This window comes from Rhinolophus ferrumequinum, chromosome 7, assembly GCF_004115265.2.
Source record: "Rhinolophus ferrumequinum isolate MPI-CBG mRhiFer1 chromosome 7, mRhiFer1_v1.p, whole genome shotgun sequence".
Taxonomy (NCBI): Eukaryota; Metazoa; Chordata; class Mammalia; order Chiroptera; family Rhinolophidae; genus Rhinolophus; species Rhinolophus ferrumequinum.
This window is the reverse complement of record NC_046290.1, coordinates 43,980,513-44,002,856: the sequence shown is the minus strand read 5'-3', so window position 1 is coordinate 44,002,856 and position 22,344 is coordinate 43,980,513. Positions and strand designations below refer to the sequence as shown.

Here is a 22,344-nt window from a genome sequence, read left to right as displayed (position 1 = left end):
CTAATGATTAACCTTCATACTTGTTGCTTAAATGCCTTGGGCTTCATGGACTGGTCTTATACCAGATCCCAGCAGCCCAACGTCTGAACATGTGTCAGGCAGATGACGCTGACTGACGCGGAAGGTCTAGCTATAAAATCTAATCAGATCTGATTTGATACCTAATTAGATATCCAAAGAGAGAGATTAGCCGTAGAGGCTCTGCTGCTCTATGTATCTGTGCACATTGGTGTGGAAAGGGTGATCACGTGGGTCACCACTTGCCAAGGTCCCACAGTCAGTTCAGGCTCAGTTAGCACCCAGTTCTACTGATGCCCACATCAGAGCTTTTCCCACTTCCAGCCACATTCAAGAGGACTCAGCTGTTTAAATTTTGGTGGAGTTGGGGGACAGGAGAAGAATAGGAAATATTAGAAAGGCTGATCTGACAAATTACTACTACTACTACTATTAGTACTACTACGTACTACTTGTAGTTCTTCTGTATTTAACACTCACAATTTCCCCGAAAATAAGACCTAGCTGGACAATCATCTCTAATGCATCTTTTGGAGTAAAAATAAATATAAGACCCTGTATTATATTATTTTATATTAATTATATTACATATAATAGATTATATGTAATATATATATTATATTATATTACATTAATTTTTGCTCCAAAAGATGCATTAGAGCTGATTGTCCAGCTAGGTCTTATTTTCGGGGAAACACAGTAGTATTGGAAACTGTGCTCGGTGCTTTGTGTGCTTTCTCTCATTTAATCTGTACAAACTTGTGAGTTCTTAAAATTGTCCCCATTTTACAGATGAGGAGACTGAGGCTAAGAAAAGTTAAGCAAGTTGTCCAAAGTCATACCAGCAGTAAGTGGTAAAGGTAGGATTTTAAAAAACTGATCAACTTCAAAGCCAGCTGTAACCACTCGGAATCTCGGTTGCATGCAGATACACCACATGACACCATGCTGGTGGTTACAAAGCCACGAATGGAAAAGCACTTGGCAACAGGAGACACCCACAGTTACAACCCTTAGTGACAGGAGGTGTGTTTGTTCAACTTGAGCTTGGACTGGAGGGCCATTTTCTCGCCATCACCTCTGCTTTATCAGGATTGAACTCTTGCCAGTCTGCTCAGCCAGGCTAAATATTTTCAGGACAGCATTTATTAAACATTTTCTCATAAGGCTAAACTAAGCACATTCTTCCCCAAGGATGTAATGGGTTTTATTCAGCTAAATATAGCCAGTTAACTTATCACTTTCAGCAAGGTATGAATGTACTATTCTGGTTAATCACTGGGTAGAGAAAGGGCCCAGCAAATCATTTACAAATACATATATTTTGTAACTTATATTTCAAAGGTTCCAAAATGAAATCCTAATAAGATATGCTTAATGAGTATATGAAAGGAGTTAAAGTGCTCCTGATTAGAGAAGGAGAGAAGAGAAAGATGAACTGTCTGTGGGATTGGGTTGAAACAGAACATAAAGGCAAAAAAGACGAGGCCAGAAAATAACAAACAGCAAGTTCCTTATCAGTTAATACAGAAAATAAGACAGTATTTAGTCAGATATTTCTCAATTAAAAACAAATTATTTTTAAATCACTGATACAAAACTAAGCTTCCATACATAGTCAGGGTACAATTTTGAGATAGTAAACACAACCCTACACAATTGCGTGAGGAATCAGTTTTTAAAAAAAATGAAGCAATATACTTTCACTACCTCAGACAAATGTGATTAATTCTGGCAGATTAATAAATTCTCATATCTCGTAATATACTCTGTCAGTGAAATGAGCAAGGAACTATTCATTTCTCAGCTAAAGAGATTCATGGACTTATTCTGGTTGTGATTTTCTTTTTAAGGATAGCAATTTTTTTAGATGGGTCAACCTGGACAGCAGTTGGATCATATTAAATTCTCAAAAAAGCGCAGGGTAATAAAGAGCACTATGCTACAGTGACTTCTTTGTGCCAGACCAACCTACGCTTAAAAAAAACCCCAAAACTGTAAAATACAAGAGACCGTCCAGATAAACCAGAATCAAAATATAAAATACATGTATTGACTACCGAAACAAGACTGCCCATGTTCACAAAAAGATCCTCAGAAATAAGCTAAAAAAATATAGATAGGTGTTATCTGAGAACTGGGTATGTTTTCTTAATTGCTTAGAAGTCAGTAGGGAAAAGGTGGCTATGTCAAATAAACTAGAGCTAACTGGTGAAAGAAAAGGTGTGAAGACAAAAATTAAGCTGGACTCAGATATGGAACTACTCAATCAGTAATTTTAATCAACACTTGAGATTCTTGATAGAAAATACATTGGTAACAATTTGCATATAGCGCAGGACTAAACCTTCCCAGCTAAAAGTGGGAATGATAAGGAAAATGTTGGTTTCCTGTAATGAAAATAATTGTGATGTTGATGAAGAAGTACCTAGTGACTCAGGCTGGTGGGCAACCCAGAGGTGAAAGCAATCACTGATCACTGCAGGGTATTCCGTTATGCATTCTCATCCCAAAGTCGCCCCCTTTTTTCCTTTTTAAAATTTTTTTTTATTAGTTTCAGGTGTACAAAGCAACATATTAGTTAGACATTTACACCCCTTACAAAGTAATAACCCCACTCCCCCAAGCTACTACCCCTCGGACATCACATATAGCTGTTACAATGCCACTGACTATATTCCCTATGCTATGCTCTTTCTTACAGTTGACATATAATATCATTCTACTTCAGCTTCAGTGTACAGCACACTGAAGGTCGCCCCTTTCTGAACAACCGTAACAACCTATGCCCCACTTCTCCGTTGCGCCACTTCTGCCTTCAGTTGAAAGGGAAGTGATAGGGCCTGAACCATGGGAGGGAGTTTTGTACATTGTGTTCTATCAGATTAGGCCTCAGTAACTTGATGAATTATGAGCTGTCAACTTCTTTTTCATCTGCTATAGAATATGCTTCTTAGAAATTGTGGCTATAAATAAAACAACAGATGTTTGCTGGCTTCAATAGAAGCTTGGGTAATTTTTTAAAAGGGGCTAGAAGTTAAGCAAATTAATTCAAAAGGATTCCCTCTGTATCAGGTTTCCCTCTGTTGGTCACTTTTTGCATTATTCTTTGGAAGGCACAGATTATTCATTTTTAGTCCATGAAATACTTTTGGGGGCCATTTAATGTAACCTATTGGACAAAGTAGAAGGCGGTTTATAACATATTGCATCCTTTCTGTGACTTCTGTTAAAAAAAAAAAACTCCTTACCTGTGCATAATTGTTCCTATACCATATGAAACGCAATTGAAAAGCCACTGTGCAGTAGTAGAAAGAATAAAAAAGACAACAGGTGAGGACACGAGTTCTAGACCTCTCTCTGTCAATAACAGGTTGGGGAAACTTTGGGGAAAACATTTAATATCTCTGGGCCTTCATTTCCATATCAGAGACATGGTAGGGTTGAGCTAATACGTTATACAATAATTTCTAGTCCTTAAATTCTATGACTGGAAGATAAAAAGTCAAGGAGATCACACGGCTAATATAAAATTACTGAATTACATTTTATCATGAATTACTTTAAAAATAACTCTTATTTTGTCTGTTGCCACTATGTGATTGCAAATCTGGCAAAAATCACAAGAAGGCACCTAGGGGATGACTGGAGCTGGTACCAAGCAAAAAATCACTTCAAATATTGGGGGGGTGGGGGAGCGAGGGTTAAGTTAATTACATTAAATAAATGAAAAATGACAAAATTTGATTCCATTTGATTGGGCTAGTTTAACCTATAATTTCTAACAGGGAGGGGAAGCTTTTGTGCAGTAGTGTTTTTGAGCGAGATATAAATTTTTACTCTGTCAGGAGGAACAAATTCAAAAGGACTACAACACTTCTCCAATTTCTGTATGTGAATCTAATGGAAGACAACTAACCACCTATTCTTAAATGTATTTCAAAGTCAAGACTACTACTGATCAGAGACTAACTTTAACTCAGTTTCTGTGTATCATGATTTGGGAGGGTGGGGGTGTAGAGATCATGAAACTGACAGCAACACTCAAGTCAGGCCAAAGAGGTGGCGAGGGAGGGAGGCAGGGGAAGGGGGCACAGTCACTGGCCTAGATACTGCTCTAGTGACTTAGGTTATTTCCTTGAGTCACGATAACAGCTTTGTGAAGGGCACTGGTCTCACTCTGCATGTGGGAAAGACTGAAAGGTCAGGTGACTACAGCAGGACCACTCACTGGTGTCTGGCATCAGACACCACAGCCCACGTCTGTCTGAACCTGGGTCCTGCTCTTTCCACTTCATCTTTGATTGCTCCTATGGGTAGTTCTTCCTCCTGTTCTCCCTCTTCTGAGTTTTTTTTTAATTCGGTTGCTTGTAAATGCAATCCCTTTTAACATTCTGAGATTTCTGACCAACATACACTGGGCTCTAAGAGACAAGAGAATGGGTCGGCGCAGAATCTGCTCATGACTGACACAGTGAGTACAGGCATCCGTGGTAAGGCAGGAAAAGGGCTTTACTGGAAGGCTCTGTTCCCCAAACCCTAGATCATTGTTACTTTATCCATTCTCCTCTGAGGGAACTTGGCATTCAGTCATTCGGAAAATAATACATTCTCAGAAGATGTGGTGGTAGGAAAGAGTCCCAAATCACCCAAGATCACAAACAGTATGCCAGACTGCCCTTAATATGTATTTGAGGCTCTCGTTACTAAGATGCTAATCACAATCGCTAACATTTATGATGCACTTAATATATGCCAGGTACTGTGCTAAGGTGCTTTACTGAGATTCTCATTGTGGGGAAGCTGCTATCGTCATCCCCATTTTACAGAGGGGAAAACTGAGTCTAAGAGAGGTTAAATGATTTGTCTAGGCTCACAGAGCTGTACCAGTCAGAGCCAGGATTTAAGTGACAGAGGTTATCTGGTTTAGAAGACACAAAGGCATCTCCCTTCCTCATTGAGTTCCCTTAGGGCGTATGGTTTCCTTAGAGACTGTACCTTTTCTTGGTATAGCCCAGGGCACTACTCTGGAAACTGGCACGGCACTGCCAAGAGCCATATAACAAAGTTAGAAAGACAAGAGTTGTCTAGTGAAAGAACAGACCTGGAAAGCAGAGAGGTCTAGAAAGCCACTCCCTGATTGGCCCATTTTCCTACATATAGTATTTTTAAAATTGTACGATATTCTATAGGATGTTGAGCATATCCGATCTATACCCACTAAATGAGAGAACATCCCACTCATGGTGACAACCCTCTGCATGCTTGAAAATCACAACATGAGACCAATTGTTTCCATGGTCCTATCTTGCATTTTGATCATGCATTTTGGAAGAAAAGACACAGAAAAACATGAAAAGAAATCCAACAGAATATACAAAACAGCACCAAGTAGAATTTACACCAGAAATCCAGAGAACGACTTCTAGTACTCTGTAACGAGGGGGTCCAAATATAAGCCATATACGTAATTTAAAATTTTCTAGCAACCACATTAACAGAAAAAAAATAAACAGCTGAAAATGAAATCTTTTATACAATTCTGTATAAAAACTATTATCATTTCAGCATATAACCAATATAAATGTTATGAATGAGATATTTTACATTGTTTGTTCTTCTACACTCATAGCACGTCTCAATTCAGACTGGCCACATTTCAATGACTCGACGTGACTGCCATGTGGCTGGTGGAGCCTGTATTGGGCAGCACAGCTCTAGAAGACAGCCTTTAGTTTTTCTCAGTGTGAATTTGGTTCTCTGGAGAATGTGTTAGCTTTGAAATCAAGAGTAAAAAGATATACAAAGATCCATATTCCTTATGCCCCAAGAAGGTCAAATAAGAGTTTTGTGTTCTTTACTCTCAGCGTGTAATGAGTAAAAACAGCTTAACACCACTGTAAAGGCATTTAGTCTGGGTGGACTGGGAGCTGGGGCACCTGCAGTGTTTGTTATACACTAAGAATACCAGGAAGCACGTATCCTGGTGTCTGTCACAACGCCCAGCGTGGGGTGTGGACATTAGGCCGACCTATTAGTTGGTTCTTCAGAAATACAGTGATTGCTGTAAGTGTTTCATCTGCTGGCTGTCGGCTACTGGCTACCCTTAAAATGAGCATTAAATGTGTCTGTGTACCTCCTGCTAGAGACAGTCTGCTGACTGCAGCTGACAGAAGGTCCCATATATCAGCTATAGGCCACCGTCCAGCTATTAAGCCAGAAAATCTAAGGTCTGCTTAGGTTCACATCTTGACAGCATGAGCTGCAATAATTTCATTTATAAAATTAGCGATCATTAACATGTCTGATATTGGCTACAAGATAAATGAACAGAGGTTAAAATAAAAGGGGTGGAGGTAGAAATGTGTACCTAGTATTGGAGGCAGAGACAGGCACCTTAGGGAGCTGTGTTTATTCCTGATAAGATGGCCCAATGGTCTATATTTTTATAGCCCATCTTCAAATTCAAAGTCTCTAACACATCCCTCTTTCCAAAACAAGCAATTGAATGAATCCATTCTTATGAAAACTTGGAAACTATTTCTCAACTGTGTTGGTAGCAATATTAAGTGCATCCTGGGCTAAAAAGGGCAGCATGAAATGGGGCTGTGGACGAGGGTGGAGCAACTCAAGTGACACCTTGTGCTGTCCCATGCCATCTCCCTTGCAGCAGGTGCCCATGCTACTTGCTTAGAGTCCTAAAACTTGACTCTTTCCAAGTACATACATGGAACATGAAGCTTAAACCCAGCTCCTAATCGACACTTCTAAGGGAAAAAAAAAAAGTTTCACAGCTCCAATATCTGCTTCCAGTTTGGACCCAGAAGAGAAGCTCTTTCCTTTAAAAAGTCAAGCAGCTATTGTTTTCTCCAAATGTAACAATATGTTTTATTGGCGGAAACTGGAAGTGGCAAGCAATTCCCAACTCAGATTATACGATAACATTATATATCGCTGAAAGGTCTGGAATCAAAAATTATTTTAGGAAAGGCAACAAGAAAAGAACAGAGATTTGCAGTGAGTGTGCCCCTCGGACCTCTGGGCTCTTTCTGGGGAAAGGTCTCTGAGTCTGAAGGCAGCGAGTGAGGGTCCCCGTGCCTGAATTTCTAAGGAGAGGTTTAAAAGAGCCTACCTTCATGAGATAGTCGACATAGAGAGTTTATCAAGTTAACAAGGCTTTCAAGGTGTCAATTTTCATGGTTTTAGGGTTTGGCTATGCAGGTCAAACCTTGGTATCACGTGCTACTTTATGATGCTACCCAGGAAACTGGCTCTCAGGAGGAAGTGTGCGGTCTGTAAAACTGTGTCCACTGCCTGCCTTAGACAGCTAGTAAAGATTAAATTCAGATGTAAACCAACATTTCAAGAAAGGGGCTCAAGATTGCCAAGAGAAGGTTAAGCTCTGGGAGGTGACTCATGGAATCTGTCCCAAACTCATCGCACCAGGACACAGGATGTGATCAGTGAGGATCTATTGACTGAATGCATTTCTGAAGGGCTCCATTTCTCCCCAAATGTTTAAGAACTCGTGGTCAAAAAAGACATTTTGAAGATGAAATGTACATCCATGACCCATTTGAGATGCTTAATTAAGAGACTTTCGGTAGTTTACTTAATGTAAATGAAGGAACAAACACTTTAGAATTAGTTTGATCTGGGTTCAAATGACACCTCTGCTTCTCTCCCACCCAGTGGTAAGTGTCTCCAGACCAGGGACCTAGAGCAGAGGCGTTAATCACGGCCCCTGTGCTGTGTAGATGCCTGATACAAGGAAGGTTTTAATGAACACTGGTTGGACTCCTTCAAGTTGAATCTTTCTGGACTTCAGTTTTCTTAGACATAGGCTATATGGATCGGGTTATCATTTCTAAGATCCTTTCAAATGCTCTATGACTAATATTATGAATTGAACTTGCTGTTTGAAAATAACTGAACAATTGTTATATATTTCTGCTAATAATACTGAATATAAACCCTGAAATCATGTATCACCGAGATTTTAACACCCATAAGTAACCGTCCTTTCCTTACCCAGTACTTGAAGATAGTGCATGAATAATTCAGGGATCACTGATGAACAGTAAAAAGACGTTGTGGTGTTAGGGGAAAAAAAACAAACAAAAAAAAACAATCAAACAAATCCAGATAGCAAATGCCAGATACAGTGACTGAAAATGTTAATCTGCTCTGCAAAAGTGTTTGAACAAAGGAAGGAGAACACCATTTTGCAGAACACAAGAAAAAGTATGAGCAGAACAGAATAACTTCACAGTGTAGTATACCCATTTTCCCACCCTGACTGACTGTCATGACTATATTATTCCCTTTTGGGGTCTTTCAACAGACAGCAAGGCAAAGGCATAAACAGGCCAATGTGAATTACCGAAGGTCAGCTCTGTGTTAATAGAGGTTACTCCTCCATGGCTCCGTCTGCACTGCAGCGGGCTCTGTGGGTAGGGGCAACTTCGTTGCTCCTAATGAAGATGGCTCCTCCATCCGGCTCCATTTCATTGAGTTATGAATCCCTTTACTTGCTCCTCTAATTCAAAATGCTGACGTGGAAAAATAACAAGGTATGGAAGTGAGCTGAGCCATGCTGGGCCATGCAGCTCCCACCACTTGTGGTGCTCCCACCTCAGACTGTGGACCATGAAGGAGCCTCCACCCCTGGGGCGACGTATCACAGCAGTGGCTCAGGACACCCCACAAAGCACGTCTGCCTTTCTTTGGTGTGGCCACACCCTGAGGAGGACACGTTCTACCACAGGACAAGTGCTAATGCGTCACTGCCCCCCACTTGGCAGGTCACCGAGCTGTAACAGGCTAGGTGAACACCCTGGCCTTCTTCAATAGGGAAAGAAAGGCCCTGGCAAACTGAAAAGCAGGATGCTTGTGCTGAGTATCTCTGTCTTCCTTTCCCAAATCTTTTCCCAACTTGCCAATATTTTCCTTCTCCATGATCCCACTCTCTTGCTCACCCTCCTCCCTAATCCATAAGACTGCTCAACATCTCCTGGTCTCTGTGGTCTCCCCCCACTCAAAAGCTGGTCTCTCTGGGGAGGGCCTGATCAGCAGTCACACTGAAATGGAAATGACCAAGAAAGCTTCCTGAGTTATCACATCACATGGATATGGCTGATTTTAATAGGCTCTGCAGCCAATTCTTCTAACTGTAGTATTCCAGGCATACGCTCTTAGAACCCACACACACGTGTATGGCTCTTTAGTCCTGTGCTATGAATGAATCACTAACATGGATGTAAATAAGATCAATAGAACACTCTGGTCAGTGATGGATCTGGTCAAAAGCTGAGACCAGATAACCATTTAGGACACCCAAGCACGCTGACTGTAAGCGCTGCAACAACACTAACTTCAGACCACAACAGTAAAATTAAGAAGTGTCACAATAACACCTTAAATTTCTATAGCACTTACAAGACTACAGAATGCTGTCATACTTTTTTTTTTCTTTTTTTTTGCATCCTCAGATTGAGAGACGGGGGTGGGGGGGGCAGTTAAAGAGAAAATCACTGGTTTAGTAAATAAGTTCAGGATGTTTTCATCAAAGAACAGTAAAACATCTAGTTGGGGTAATCAAAGTTGCTTTGAACGATGTGCTACTTTGAATAAATAGATAGTTGGTTTTAAAGATTTCTGTGAATATGCCCCTATGAATTCAGTGCCCCCTACTTGTAAGCGGGTACTTCAGGAAAAATAATAAAACCAAGCCACAAAGGCACTCAGTTACCAAGCCTGCAAAGCCCATGTCTGTGGTTTTTTTAAGATGTTATCAGCATTTTAACATGAAATGTCGTGCAGACCGAAGTCCTAAACAATCACTACTCCTTGGGAATTTCACACAGCATCAGTAACGTTCCAAATAACATTAAGAACACCCATAAATGTGCGTATTATAATCTCTCCATTACAAAAGTGATTAATGACAACAGATACCAGTACTAGAGAGGGAGTAGCTGTTTACTATGGTAGTATGTTTCACTTTTGCCCCCTGACTCCCTCCCAAGTTAAGTTATAAGAAGAGCAGTGGGAACACATCTGGCTGGGATCCTAAAGGAATACACTACCATGAAAGTAGTGAGGTTGAGAGTCAAAATGAAGCTACAGCTCATTTTAAGCAAGCTGAAGCAGTTTCCCCAACCCCCTTCACCTTTATAAAATCACTAACTCATTTACACCCAGGACTATTTCACAGAGCATGGCTTCAAATTAATACTTGGTTCATACGGGTCACAAAGAAGTAGCTGACAAGTGGCATTTGTTCAACCCACTGCTGAAGGAGATGATGAAGCTGAATCAAAGGCTGACCCAGATAAAGATGCTACCCGCATGCAGCTTGGCCCAGAAGGACTACCTCCAAAGCTCAGGAAAAGCCCTGAATTCACCATTTGTTCTGTGCAACACTAACTTCCCTTTATCAGAGAGAGTGGGTTATTCCGTCCATTATCTGTGGCACGGAAACATCTTTATCTGACAGAAATTTCAAGAGGACTAAAAAGTGAGTCCTTTGCAAATCAGGGGTTGAAACAACTCTCCTGCGGTAATTTTTAGAAAACTAGATGCTGTTAAATTTCATCATCCATTTAGAAATCTCAGAGGTCAAGCTCTAAAAAGCTTCTGGAGCAACCAGTGACTAACGTTGCAGGCCATTCCAGATTTATTTCCCTTGAAGGATTTCTCTCCCCAGCAAGTACAGCCTCCCAGCAGCGTCGCATCCATTCACAGTACAAATCGAGGCCTGACTCGTGTCAAACGGGGACAAATACAAGAGAAGGATTTGGAGGTTACCCAGTGGAAAATTTAGGAATAAGATTCCAGAACCTCAGGAAACCCTGATTTAATTTAAGATACTGCTTCATTTGCCTCATTGGGAAAAAAAGAAAGATTGTACTTATGCAATCTACTCCCCTGTATTATATAAAGTTTTAAGACCTAAAAGAAACATGATTATGTGTATGAACCATTGCTAAGCACTTCCAAGGGTGTTACCTTAAATCACGTTAAAATTGGAAAAAGTAAGTTACAAAGTGACCAACACTTATCAGTCCACTGGGGTCAGCTCCAAGGTAAAAAATGACTTAAATACGAAACCAATGTTCCAGAAACATAACTCTCTCCTTAGAATACCTGACATAGGTCATTTTTTTTTTTAATTGAAGACTTCACTTGAAGTCTTTGTAAAAATACCCTTTTGGATAGAGATCTAAGATGAAAAGGGCTTAAGATGACTTCTGCTTTGTAAAGAGATTCCAGTGTCCCAATACTACATCATTCATCCTCTTTGGATTTTTTTTTTCTTGGCAAGTTGGACTGAATGATTTCTGTGGTCCTTTTCAAATCTAAAATCCTACTTGAAATTCTTTTCGTAAACTTTCAATTTTCCAGCCTAATTGAAGAGAGAGGATAAGAGAAAATGACGAAATATCTAAACAACTTACATGTAGATTTAGGATGCAGAATCATTCTTTTCTCAGAACAACTCTCCCCTCGGCTAGTTTTCTATCCGCTGACAGTGCCAGCAGCATAGGGAGTTTGCAGCGCAATCATCCGAAGTTTGCTCCAACACTGGTCAACTGACTTACATAACATTCCGGTGTGCAGGCTCCCATTGACTTGCCCCATTTAAGACCAAATGGCAAACATTTAAAAATCACTCAAGATTCTGGAATGGTTATAAAAATACAAAAACAAAAAATGGGATTCATGGGAAAAATAAAAGGAAGACATTTAATAGCTCTTTCTTGGAATTGATATAGATGGGTTTATAGTTCATTGTTTTCAGTCATTCCTCTGACTAAATAAACTTTCCACCTGCTTAAGTCAAGTGCTGAGAGAATATGACTACACCAAAATATGTATGAAGCATGCTTCATTTACCATAAAGAACTCTAATCAGGCAAATGTGTGCAGCTGGAACTAACTTGTACCACATTTTGCCAATCCCCCAGTTCATGGTAGATATTTGCAAACACCTCTGTAAGTCCCAGCTGTTTTTAGTTAATAGCTAATGTTGGGAGCATCTTGCCTAACTTACTGGACTATCATTTCTGAACTTTTTGTAAAATAAGGACTAGATCCATTTATTTTCAAGTCAAATAAATGACCCGAAGATAAATTTAAGTTTAGCTCTTTTGAAAACAGTAATCTTTCCCATTGAATGTGCTCCTGAGGCCAGAGGAAATGTTCTTTCCTTTCCTAATATTTCTAGCCAAGTTCTAACCCAGTTTCTTCCCAAGAATATTTGTTTTCTATTTCTCCAAGTCTAGTTTTAAAAGGCTGGAACCTTTCACAAGACGGAGTAATTCCATTTGCTAGTTGGCTCTTTCTCCAAGTCCAGCTAGAATCCTATGGGACACATAAATCCTTGTCTGAAATGTAGGATAAGTGTCATGAAACAGACTGGGAACTGGAAAACCATAGTTTAATGCATAACCACAAAGATCTAAGTGAAGACCCACTTTAAATTAAAACTATAGCAATCAGAAATGCCACCACGCATTAGTTCTTCAATGGAAACAAGCCAAAGAAACAAAAACATTCAAGAAAAAAAAGGATGCATATCATTACTAATTTGGGGAGGAAAAAAATGCAAGTAGCAATACTAATAATTAGTGCTGCTAGGAAAAAGAGACAAGGTAAAAATAAATTCACACTCATCTGAATTACTTAAGCCAGACATACAGTCAATTTTCCTCATCAAATACTGTGTCAGGTATTACCTGGAAACACAAACAAACCAAACCAAAACAAAAGAATAACCAAACTAGGAACAGCAGAAAGGAGGAAGCTCAGGGAGAGAAGGCAGAACAAGGTAGATTTGACAGCCACCGTGCTGTATAGGCAGCTGCCACTGGATGGCAGTGGGTTGTCACATAGGTAAGTGGCTTAGAGTGTTAGATGGGTCATTCAACACTCCCTACAAGCTCTGCCCCAATAAGTCAAGGCTTCAGGAAATAAATATCTTCACTCTACAAAAAATGTTGGGGACCTCTGGCCTAGGAATTGCAAACCTTTGTTCTGATCATCAGCAAGTCCAGTGAAAAATACTACTTTACTATCAGAGTATGGAACTGGGGACTGAAACAAATTAAAACTTCTAAATAACTTCTAGGTTTTGAAATTCAGAACACACACACACACACACACACACACACACACACACACACACCCTACGTTTACTATTAAAACATTATCATCCCAAGACCAGTACAACAAATTGAAACCACATTTTATTCTACTTTTTCTTGTTAACTTGATGGCTTCACCACACTTTTAAATGCTATACACCCCCCTCCCTCTCCCTTGGCATTTCTTTCTCTTTTTTTTTTTGGTGAAATCAGTAATCTCACCAGCGACAAGCTTTGCTTTCAATAAGTCTCTCTGCCAACTTAACCAGCGTCTCCTCAGGCAACCAAATAATGAAAGACACATGTAGGTGCTCGCCCATCGTCAGGCACAAACTCCTCCAATGGGCCTGAAAGTGGGCCTGTACCTCTGCTGATCCTTGGGGTGGGGCCAGTGTGCCAAGAGGGGCCTGGGATGGCCTAGGTCTTTGTCTAAACAGCAGCTGAGAGATGCAAGGGGCCAACCTTTTTTCCTCTGCTGGACTCACTGTGGGACAAGTCATAGCACTTCAGTTCAGTGGGGGGAGCTGTTGAGAGATTGCTCAAACACTTGGCAAACATGGAGGTTTTAAGATACCTCAACGTGAATTCTGCCTCGGTCCTGCTGGTGAACTGGAGGCAGTGCTTTCCAAGCCCAAACTCATGATCCAACCAGAGCATCTCCGAGGTCAGCCATTCCTTCTGCATACAGCCAAGGCTCCACCAACCCCCCCCCCAGCCAGGCGGGGACCCTGCAGAACTCCAATCTGGGTTCCTCCTTGGAAGACACAACAGTTTGCTTCTTTCTCCCTCTCTCACAGTGCTGTCAACTGTGTGCTTTCCTCTGTGACACAGAAAGACTGTTTAAAATGTGCAAAGTCTGAAAAATGGACTAATGAAAAGTCTGGAAGATTCGCAAGAAAGAATAGGATTTGTAATTCTAGACCATAGGAAAAGCTTCCTACTGTTTGCAGCTGGGTCTCCCATCAGAAGAAATCAGTGGCTGATGGATGTAGGTCTACAGGAACCCCCCTTTTCCCGCACATCCCAATCCCAACATGCAGACTAACTTAAGCACCATTTTGTGCATTTCCTGTTAGTCAACGGCTCACAAATGTCCAGCCCCTTTAGTTCTGCCAGAGAGGGAAAAGCCTGGAGGACCATTAGGGCTCATATAGACGTACTCATTTTTTTAAAAATTACTTTTTTTTTCTTTTTAACAGGATACGCTGAAAAACCAACTCAGAAACACTGTTTACACCTTTCACCTTCTGAACCAAGAACTTGAGTCATCTCACCCAGAGTAAGGCCCCCAGAGACGTGCTGCAAAGGTTTTATCACGAGTACATTTCCAGCACGTGTTATTAAATCCAGCATTCTAGAATATTTTAAAATCACATCTGGAATTCAGGAATTTTAACTTCCATGGTGACAAAGGCAATGTTAGCCAACAGAACCACGGTACCACTCACTACCTTAAAGAATCTCCATATCCAAAAAAAAAAAAAAAAAATCCTTAGTTTAAATGGGATCCTTATCTGAAAGCAACAGCAATAACCCACTGTATGCTGATAGGTTCTGAGGCTAACCAACTTTAGTACCTTTAAAGTTGGTTATTGTGTCAGGAAAGTAATTATTTCTCTTACTTCCCTTCTCCCTTGGGGAGTCTCAAGGCAACAAGTTGTTGGAGCGACAATTTTAGTACATGGACAATTTTAGTACATGCGTAAAAAGTAAACACACCCACTCTTGACTTAAAAGGACCTTTTAGGATCTGAATTAGATTTCCTGTAGTTCAGTGGCACTGGTAAGTAGGTTTTGAAATTGCCTAACCAATTTCAAGCACTCCAGGGGAGTCCATTCAAAATCCCCCAGCAGCCCTGCTTTTAGAGATATCAGGCTGGGGACATACAAGGGCTAACAAAGCTGGGGCCTCCTAGAATGGCTGAATGTCAATACAGGAAGTCTCCAACTTACACACGGATTGTTTCCAAAGCTCATCTGTAAATTGGTTGTGCAAAACTAGGAACACACTTCCCCCCAGAAATGTTATAAAAGGTGGTTAGGTCCCCAGATTAGACCACCAAGATCTATTTCACTGAACTTATTTTGAATAACTTCATTGGTAATGGCTGTGACTGGGCATGTATGAGTGGCAATATGGGTAATAGAATCTTTGGCAAATAAACAAGGAAACCTAACTCCTTTAAGGTTAATTTCTGTATCTGTGTCAAGACCAAGGGGAATAATCCAATCCTCCCGCTTTGCAAATGTCAGAGGCAAGCGTGGTAACAGAGCAGGGAGCATTACAGGGAGGGGGTGCAGGGGACAGAGGTCTGGCAATACCAATACGTGGGTTCCCACTGCCTTGCCCCCCCATTCACCCCTCAGGCCTGGGGCCTGACACTGAGATCCCAGACCCCGTGGGAGGTACCGTACCACTCCATCCTCCTGCCCTGGTAATCGGAGGGGGCACTACACCCCAGCAACCTAGACTAGAGGGAAGCAAGGGCAGTGCGGCAAGAGAGCGGGTGGTAAGGATGAAGGAAGGTGCCTCCTGCCGTGGGTCAGGAACACTGGTCACACAGCTGGGGTGATGCTGCCCACGCTCTCTGCTTCCCTCCACTACTAATGAATTATGCCGTATTCATTATGGTGACCCCAGCACCCAGCCCAGCACATGGCACAAGTAAGCACTAAATAAATGACTGTAAACAGGAGTGCCCAGGAAATCACCTCCAGTTCTCTAGGGGAACAACAGAAGGTCGCTGGCATGAGACGGGGATTCATCCATTTATTCATTCACTCACCACATAGTCTATCAATTGCCCTCTATGTGGAAAGTTTAAATGGTGGTCTGATTGAGAAAGTATGGGTTAACTTTTTTCCCCAGCAGTTTCCATTCAAAGAGTACTTGAAATGCTTCGTAAGCAATGACTATAAACACCTATTAAAATGCAGCTTTATGGGAGGTTAAATCATTATTGTAGTAGCACAGTAACAGGAATTCTTGGGGTAGCAGAATTCTTAGGAGGCCCTGTTGAACTAACCTATTTCACTGACAGAAAGAAACAGTTACGTTTCAAAGTCCAAATGCCCAAACGATGCTCTTTAAAAATGAACTTGAATTTACATGGTTCAGTCATGTGCTTAAGTACTGGAATTTGGGACAGGACCACTTGGTGCCAGGGTAGGTAATTTGTCTGAGCAGCATGTAAAAATCCCCCTACATCTGCTTTTATGGAAATACACTACAAAACGACCAAGGAGAGAGAACACCAGACAGACTCGATGGTTCAAAGAGTAGAATTTAAAAAGGGATAAAACTTGGATAGTTGAAAAAAGCAGCAATTTAAGAGGGGTGAAAGTTTCACGTGTACCTAATTCTACTCTTCTTTAATGGTAAGAACATAACCAACTGGAACAGGAAAATGACTCCAGGTTTTAAATAATGAGTAAGCATATATTCCTTTTCCTAAAGGAAGGGACAAAAATAGAAGAGAAAGAAGGTATCATTACTGGTAAATGGGCAGGTCTTTACAGAAGGAAATTACACAGACTGATTATAACAATGCATTTCAACTTTCCTACATAAAATGCTCATGTCTTAAATTCCTTGACAATGTGCACAAAGCTAGCTCCTCTCCATCTCAGCCCTTCAAACTATACAGCAAGACAGGGTTATAAGCCTACTGCTGACATCCATAGAATGTGCTGGAAAATATAAATGTATTTTACCTTCTTCAGAAAACATTCTTTGATTTATTACGACCTCAACGCCAGCTACTCTTCTGTTTGGTTTTTGCTTTTATTGTGTCTTTTCATTTAATTTCACCAATATGTTGCTTTATAAGAGTTTAGATATTTTCTACGCATATATAGGTGTACTGTGTAAAAATTAAAGCAAACAACATGATTCTCCCAATGTCCCTTGTACCACCTCTTTCTTTAGCTGTTAGAGTACTTGGTTCCCAACTGAGGAGGGGGTGGTTAAATAAACTTTGCCAAATTAGCTAACCAAATATGCAATGCCAACGAAGGGTATCAACTGATTATTTGGGAAGTATCTAACATTAAAAAGCTTAATATTCTGAACATAGGAACAGTGGTGGCTTTATTCCTAAGTTTGTTAGGGTATGTACCAATACATACACATGAAACACTAATGTATGTAAATTTTAATTGTCTCAAGATTTGAAGGGTGTTTAGTTACTGGGGACACAAAGGGGAGGAGGATTTAAGATGATACAGTATTAACAATAAAAAATTGCTACACTGGCGTTTTATATTTAAATACAAGTATTTGTAATAATTGAATGTATGTATCCATCCAAGTATTGGGGAAATAATTATTAAAAATAATATTTTCCCAGTTTGTAACCACTTGAGACTTTGCAACAAAAAAACAATGATTTTTTTTTTTTTGATTATTAAATGCGACTTGAGGACGTTCAATGACTCTGGGGAGATTCTGTCGCTCAGGGCAGTGGTCTCTGTATATTGCTCATGATCTGGAAAAAAAAAACCCTGGCATCAGGTCGCATGAAAGGCCAATGTCACCCAGCCTGTCCCACTTCAGTTGGACAGGAAATTCTGAATTTCAAAGCTTGGACTGAAGAAAAGTCCAAACTAACAACAGAATTAAAAAAGAAGTTTTCAAAATCAAAGTTCCATTTGTCCAACTAAAAATGCACTTATCCACCTAATACGTATACCATTAAAATGGAATTCTGAGTCTAAAAAAATATGCTTTTAAAAAAGGGATCATGAGAGCTGCACACTTCCTCTACCTAAATATCTTCTATGATTCAATGAGATTGGCTACAACAACTCCAAAGCACAGAACAAAGACTCCTCATTAAATCATACATTTTCAAATACCTCAACCAAAAGCACCATCAAATTAATTGTTTTGATCACACCCACTACCTGTCAGATTGGCAACCATCTTTTAGTTTTAGTTCTTTCCTTCTACCAGTAGGTGGCAATCTTTGTTGCAAAGACTATTAAGGCAGAAGACTCAGTTTAGAAAGATTGTTTTTCTTCCCTCGTGTCACAAAAACGTAATTTATTCAGTTACTGTAATTTTGGCTTTGTAAGAGAAAAATAAGACCTAAAAATCTCCTCAAAAAGAAGCAAAATGCACCTCCCTTTTTTTTTGTCTCCACATGGTTTTGAGGTATCATTACCCCCAAACAAGGAATGAGTAAAGATAGAATACGTCTATATGGCCAGTTAAAGACTCTGAAGTGGCTCTCACCAAATGGTGCAGGTAATGAAGACACACAGTGTAGTATTCTTCCAGGGGACGAGACTTGTGACTGCAGATGAAAACACTGTCTTAAGAAACACAGCACTATTCCGGTGGGGTTATTTTTGAGGCACAGCTCTTTGACAAATTCACTGCCTCTTTCATTGAAACTGAAGAGAATATTCAAGCGTTATGTCTTAGAAAGAAGAGGTCAGTATCGCACATTGCTAATTTGTGCAATTCTGCTGTGATTTAACCTCATTTCTTCTATGGATAGCCACAAAGATGATGAAGAAGAGTTCATTACTACTCTTCATTAAACACTGCTTCGAGTAATTTTCAACTGTTTAAATAGGCTCTACGTCTTTATTTCCTGTGACCAAACAATTTCAATTCCTTTCATTTCCTTCAGGTGTAAACATACCACTTAATTCTAAGAAGCAATTTGTGTGTGTGTGTGTGTGTGTGTGTGTGTGTGCATGCACCAAACATGTTTTTACAATTTTTGAATGGTATCACCAAATATTTAGTTTTTGCCAAATTATCTGGTTTTTAATGCTCTAATTAGTGTTTTAGGGGTTTGGTTGTGATCATGACGCCTCACTAAAATCCTTGGATTGGTAGAGTGTCCTTAATTCTATTTTCCAGACAGGAAAATCAACGTTAAGTATGTTACCGTCTTTAGGTCACCCAGCAAATGAGTCATAGCAATTAGGACTGATGCTTGGCCGAGGGCATTCATTGCTCACAGCTCCGAGATGCCCAACCTGTGCACACTCCATGTAAGCAAGAACAATGAAAAAGTACGTTGAACAGAAGTGTAGTGGTTGCTTTGGTGCTCCTATAACATCACTGGCACACTCATTCTCCTATGTATCTTCCACATGCCCACAAAAACCCAAACTTAACATAATTCGAAACTCAACTAGCTTAAAATGAAAAGGAAAGATATTTATCAGAATTCCTGAAGTTTCCAAGAAGTTAAATATATTCATTCACAATGCAATATATAATTATGAAATGTAATAAGGATTTGCTGATATACTAAAATTGTTTGAAATTTTCCTCCAACCAGGAGTTTCTTTTGACTAGAAAACAGGTGACAATAAGACGCATCACATGTTGCATGCTATGTTCTTTTCGCATGCTGAACTGTATTTTTTCCTTTTGAGGACAGCAGCTGAGTCTCTGAGAATCAACCCGAAGCAGAGTGACTAGGATGCCTGATTTAATTCAGCAATTAACTGAGATTCACTTCACCCCTATTTTGTCCTCTCGACAACAAAAATAATTCCTTGTGCCACAGGGATGCAAGGAATTTGATAAAACTGCACACTACACTTTGGGTTTCTTAGAAACTGTAAAACCCATGGGATGTGTTACGCCAGAGAATATTACAGAATTTTAGATGATGTCCAGTTCAAGCTTTCTTTCTTACCTCTAGTCCCACTGATTGCCACACTAGATCTGAAAAGTTCAAACAACAGCATTTTCCTAAAACATACACTGTCTTAAAACTATTATTAGAAAACTCATAATTAATGATGGACCTGATCAACTATTCAGTAAACAGCAACATTAATATATTTAGCATGAGCTACAATTACAGTTACAGCAAAAACTCTTCCTTGTACCACAGAAATTTAACTTGCTAGATATAAAACATGCAGTTAGCAGTTTTCACACTGAGCTTAACATTCTAATTAAAAGAAATAAATCCTAGCCTTTAATTATGACCCATTTAGGTAAGAAACTTTCAACACAAGCTTTCTGCTAAGTCCCACTGAATGAAATAACAGAATTGTCCATCACTTAGTCCGGCACCCATGCAAAGGCATGCTTCACAACTGTGCTTCATGCTGATTCTACCTCAGTAGAAGAAAAAAAAAATCAAGTCATTTCTATTTTAAAAGGTTTTTATGTATAAATAAAAGATTAACAAGGATCAGTGGTTAACAGAATTTTGGTTTGTCCTGGATAAACCATACTGTTGCTTATATGCATCTGTCAAATCCACAGGAACAGTAATCTTAATAAAGATGTAATTAATGCAGCCACAGAACACTCCAAATTAATGTTTCAATTTAAACTACAGCTGTTTAATCTTCTCATTGTAACAGACCAGAATACCTAATGCTTGATTTTAGAAGAGCAGGAAGTAAACAAGAGTAAAGAGAGGAAACTGAAGTTACTCAATTGTCCATGAAGCATAAGGAACCATTTTATGTAGTTTCAATTAAATAAGTCTCTTGCCACTGTGGTCCACGTGATTCTTCAAGGGCAGACTTATTCAGAATAGGGATCCCAATGCTAACTTGCTTTTACCCCAGGCGCCTAAGTTAATTGAGCACTTGTTTTATGCTTTAAAGCCCTGGGATGGGAGCCTGTCTTGATGGGGGTGTCTTTTTGGTTAGCAAACTAAACTGTCTCTAAAGCAAAAGAAGAGCTGCAACAATGGGATACACGTGTTTACCACTGCTGGTTTTACATACACTATATATTCTCCCGCGAACTTTCTGGGGAAGAAGGAAAGATACAACTATTAGTACGAATTCCCTAGCCGGACCCCAGGCTACCTCTCTCCTCCTCCACTAGGAACTGACATCAGTGCCTTTTCTGCAGACATGTTTGCTACAAATTATGGGACTGCGCAGGCTCCAGAGTGAAATGGTGTATTCAGCTACAGCTATGGTAGAACAGAACTTGCAGCTTCTTATAATTCACTGGAACCTCCCTTCAGAAATGTTCTAGGTTATGACCTCCATGGATGATTCCTCCCAGAGCTGAATTTTCTCTGAGGAAAATCCTGTCATCTAGTCGGAGTTCACAGGAGAGGACACATAAAAAAAAAAAAAAAAAAAAAAAGGAAACAAAACATCAAAACCTTTCAAAGTTTTATATGTCTAGTCACAGCAGCGGAACAAATCTTCTTAATCAAAATTATTACTTTAACAGTTAAGAGAGCCTAGTAGGTTTTACATGCCTATCAGAGAGGTTCAAAACTAATTCTTCTGATACCAAGAACAGAAATACAAGCTATGTGTCACATAACACAGAGGCAAAGATCTCAGAATGAGCCTTCCTCTTTCATCGTGGCCTTTTGTAAAAATTGCGACAGTCGACCAGTGGGAATTCTGGCAGGAAAAAAGTCCCATCAGAGACTGGCTTTTTGTTTAAAAAAAAAAAAAAGCCTTGCTTATGCAGAAAATTCTTGATTTTTCCATTATGTGATGTCTGGGGGAGGGTGGGAAGAGGAAGGCTTCTTTCTATATCTGTAGAACACTGTAATTTAAAATGAGTCATGTAAAACATAAATGAAAATGTTAACCTCTGAGACGGGGGTCAGCAAGTTTTATTCCCGCTTAGGTCCAATTTTCTCTGGCAAGCTTGACTAATCAATCCCAAACCAGGGGCTTTCCCTACAGATACTCTCCAACTTACCCAGAAACTGAGGGTTAAGTGTGAAAGTTAGCTCAAGAAGGAGGCCTCTGGAACTGAGAAATGCTTGGCTATGTCTCAGCCGTGGGCTATCCTTGGGCTATCCAGTTAATCCTGCATACCTCCCATTTCACAGGAATGATTTTCCCCAATCCCAGCTACAGAGGACACCCTAACTCCTAAGAGTGGTGGAATTATCTGTCTTAGGGTTAAGTCATATCGCAGTTGACACTTGCAAAGCATCTGAGAGCCTATCTACCAATGCAAGATAGGCCTCTCTGCCTTGGCTCACTAAAAGTAGTATTTCAAATAAAATCATTAAATCTGTCTTGATGATTTCAGGGAACCACCTAGCACCCAGGACTTTTCTTTTGGCTTGATACATCCTGACTATGATATGAACCAAAGTTTGACTTCTGTGTTCCTTGAGCGAGACTCAACCTGAGGCCACATGGAAAAGTTCAGACCCCTGATACACGGCCTAGTCTCCACAGCTCTCAGTCAGAGCTGCTC

The 22,344-nt window shown here is 40.1% G+C and overlaps 1 protein-coding gene across 3 annotated transcripts in view; it reads right to left on the bottom strand.

Moving 5' to 3' along the window:
* PIK3R1 (phosphoinositide-3-kinase regulatory subunit 1) overlaps window positions 1–22,344 on the bottom strand; it is an 86,344-nt gene that overhangs the window by 37,306 nt on the left and 26,694 nt on the right. Inside the window, exon 1 of one of the 3 annotated variants that reach the window (XM_033109901.1) lies at window positions 3,103–3,124. The exons of the other annotated variants lie outside the window; for them this stretch is intronic. The gene's annotated coding sequence lies outside the window, so the exon portion shown is untranslated. Of the gene's footprint in view, window positions 1–3,102; window positions 3,125–22,344 lie in introns of those variants that run through there. 3 annotated transcript variants of the gene reach the window in all.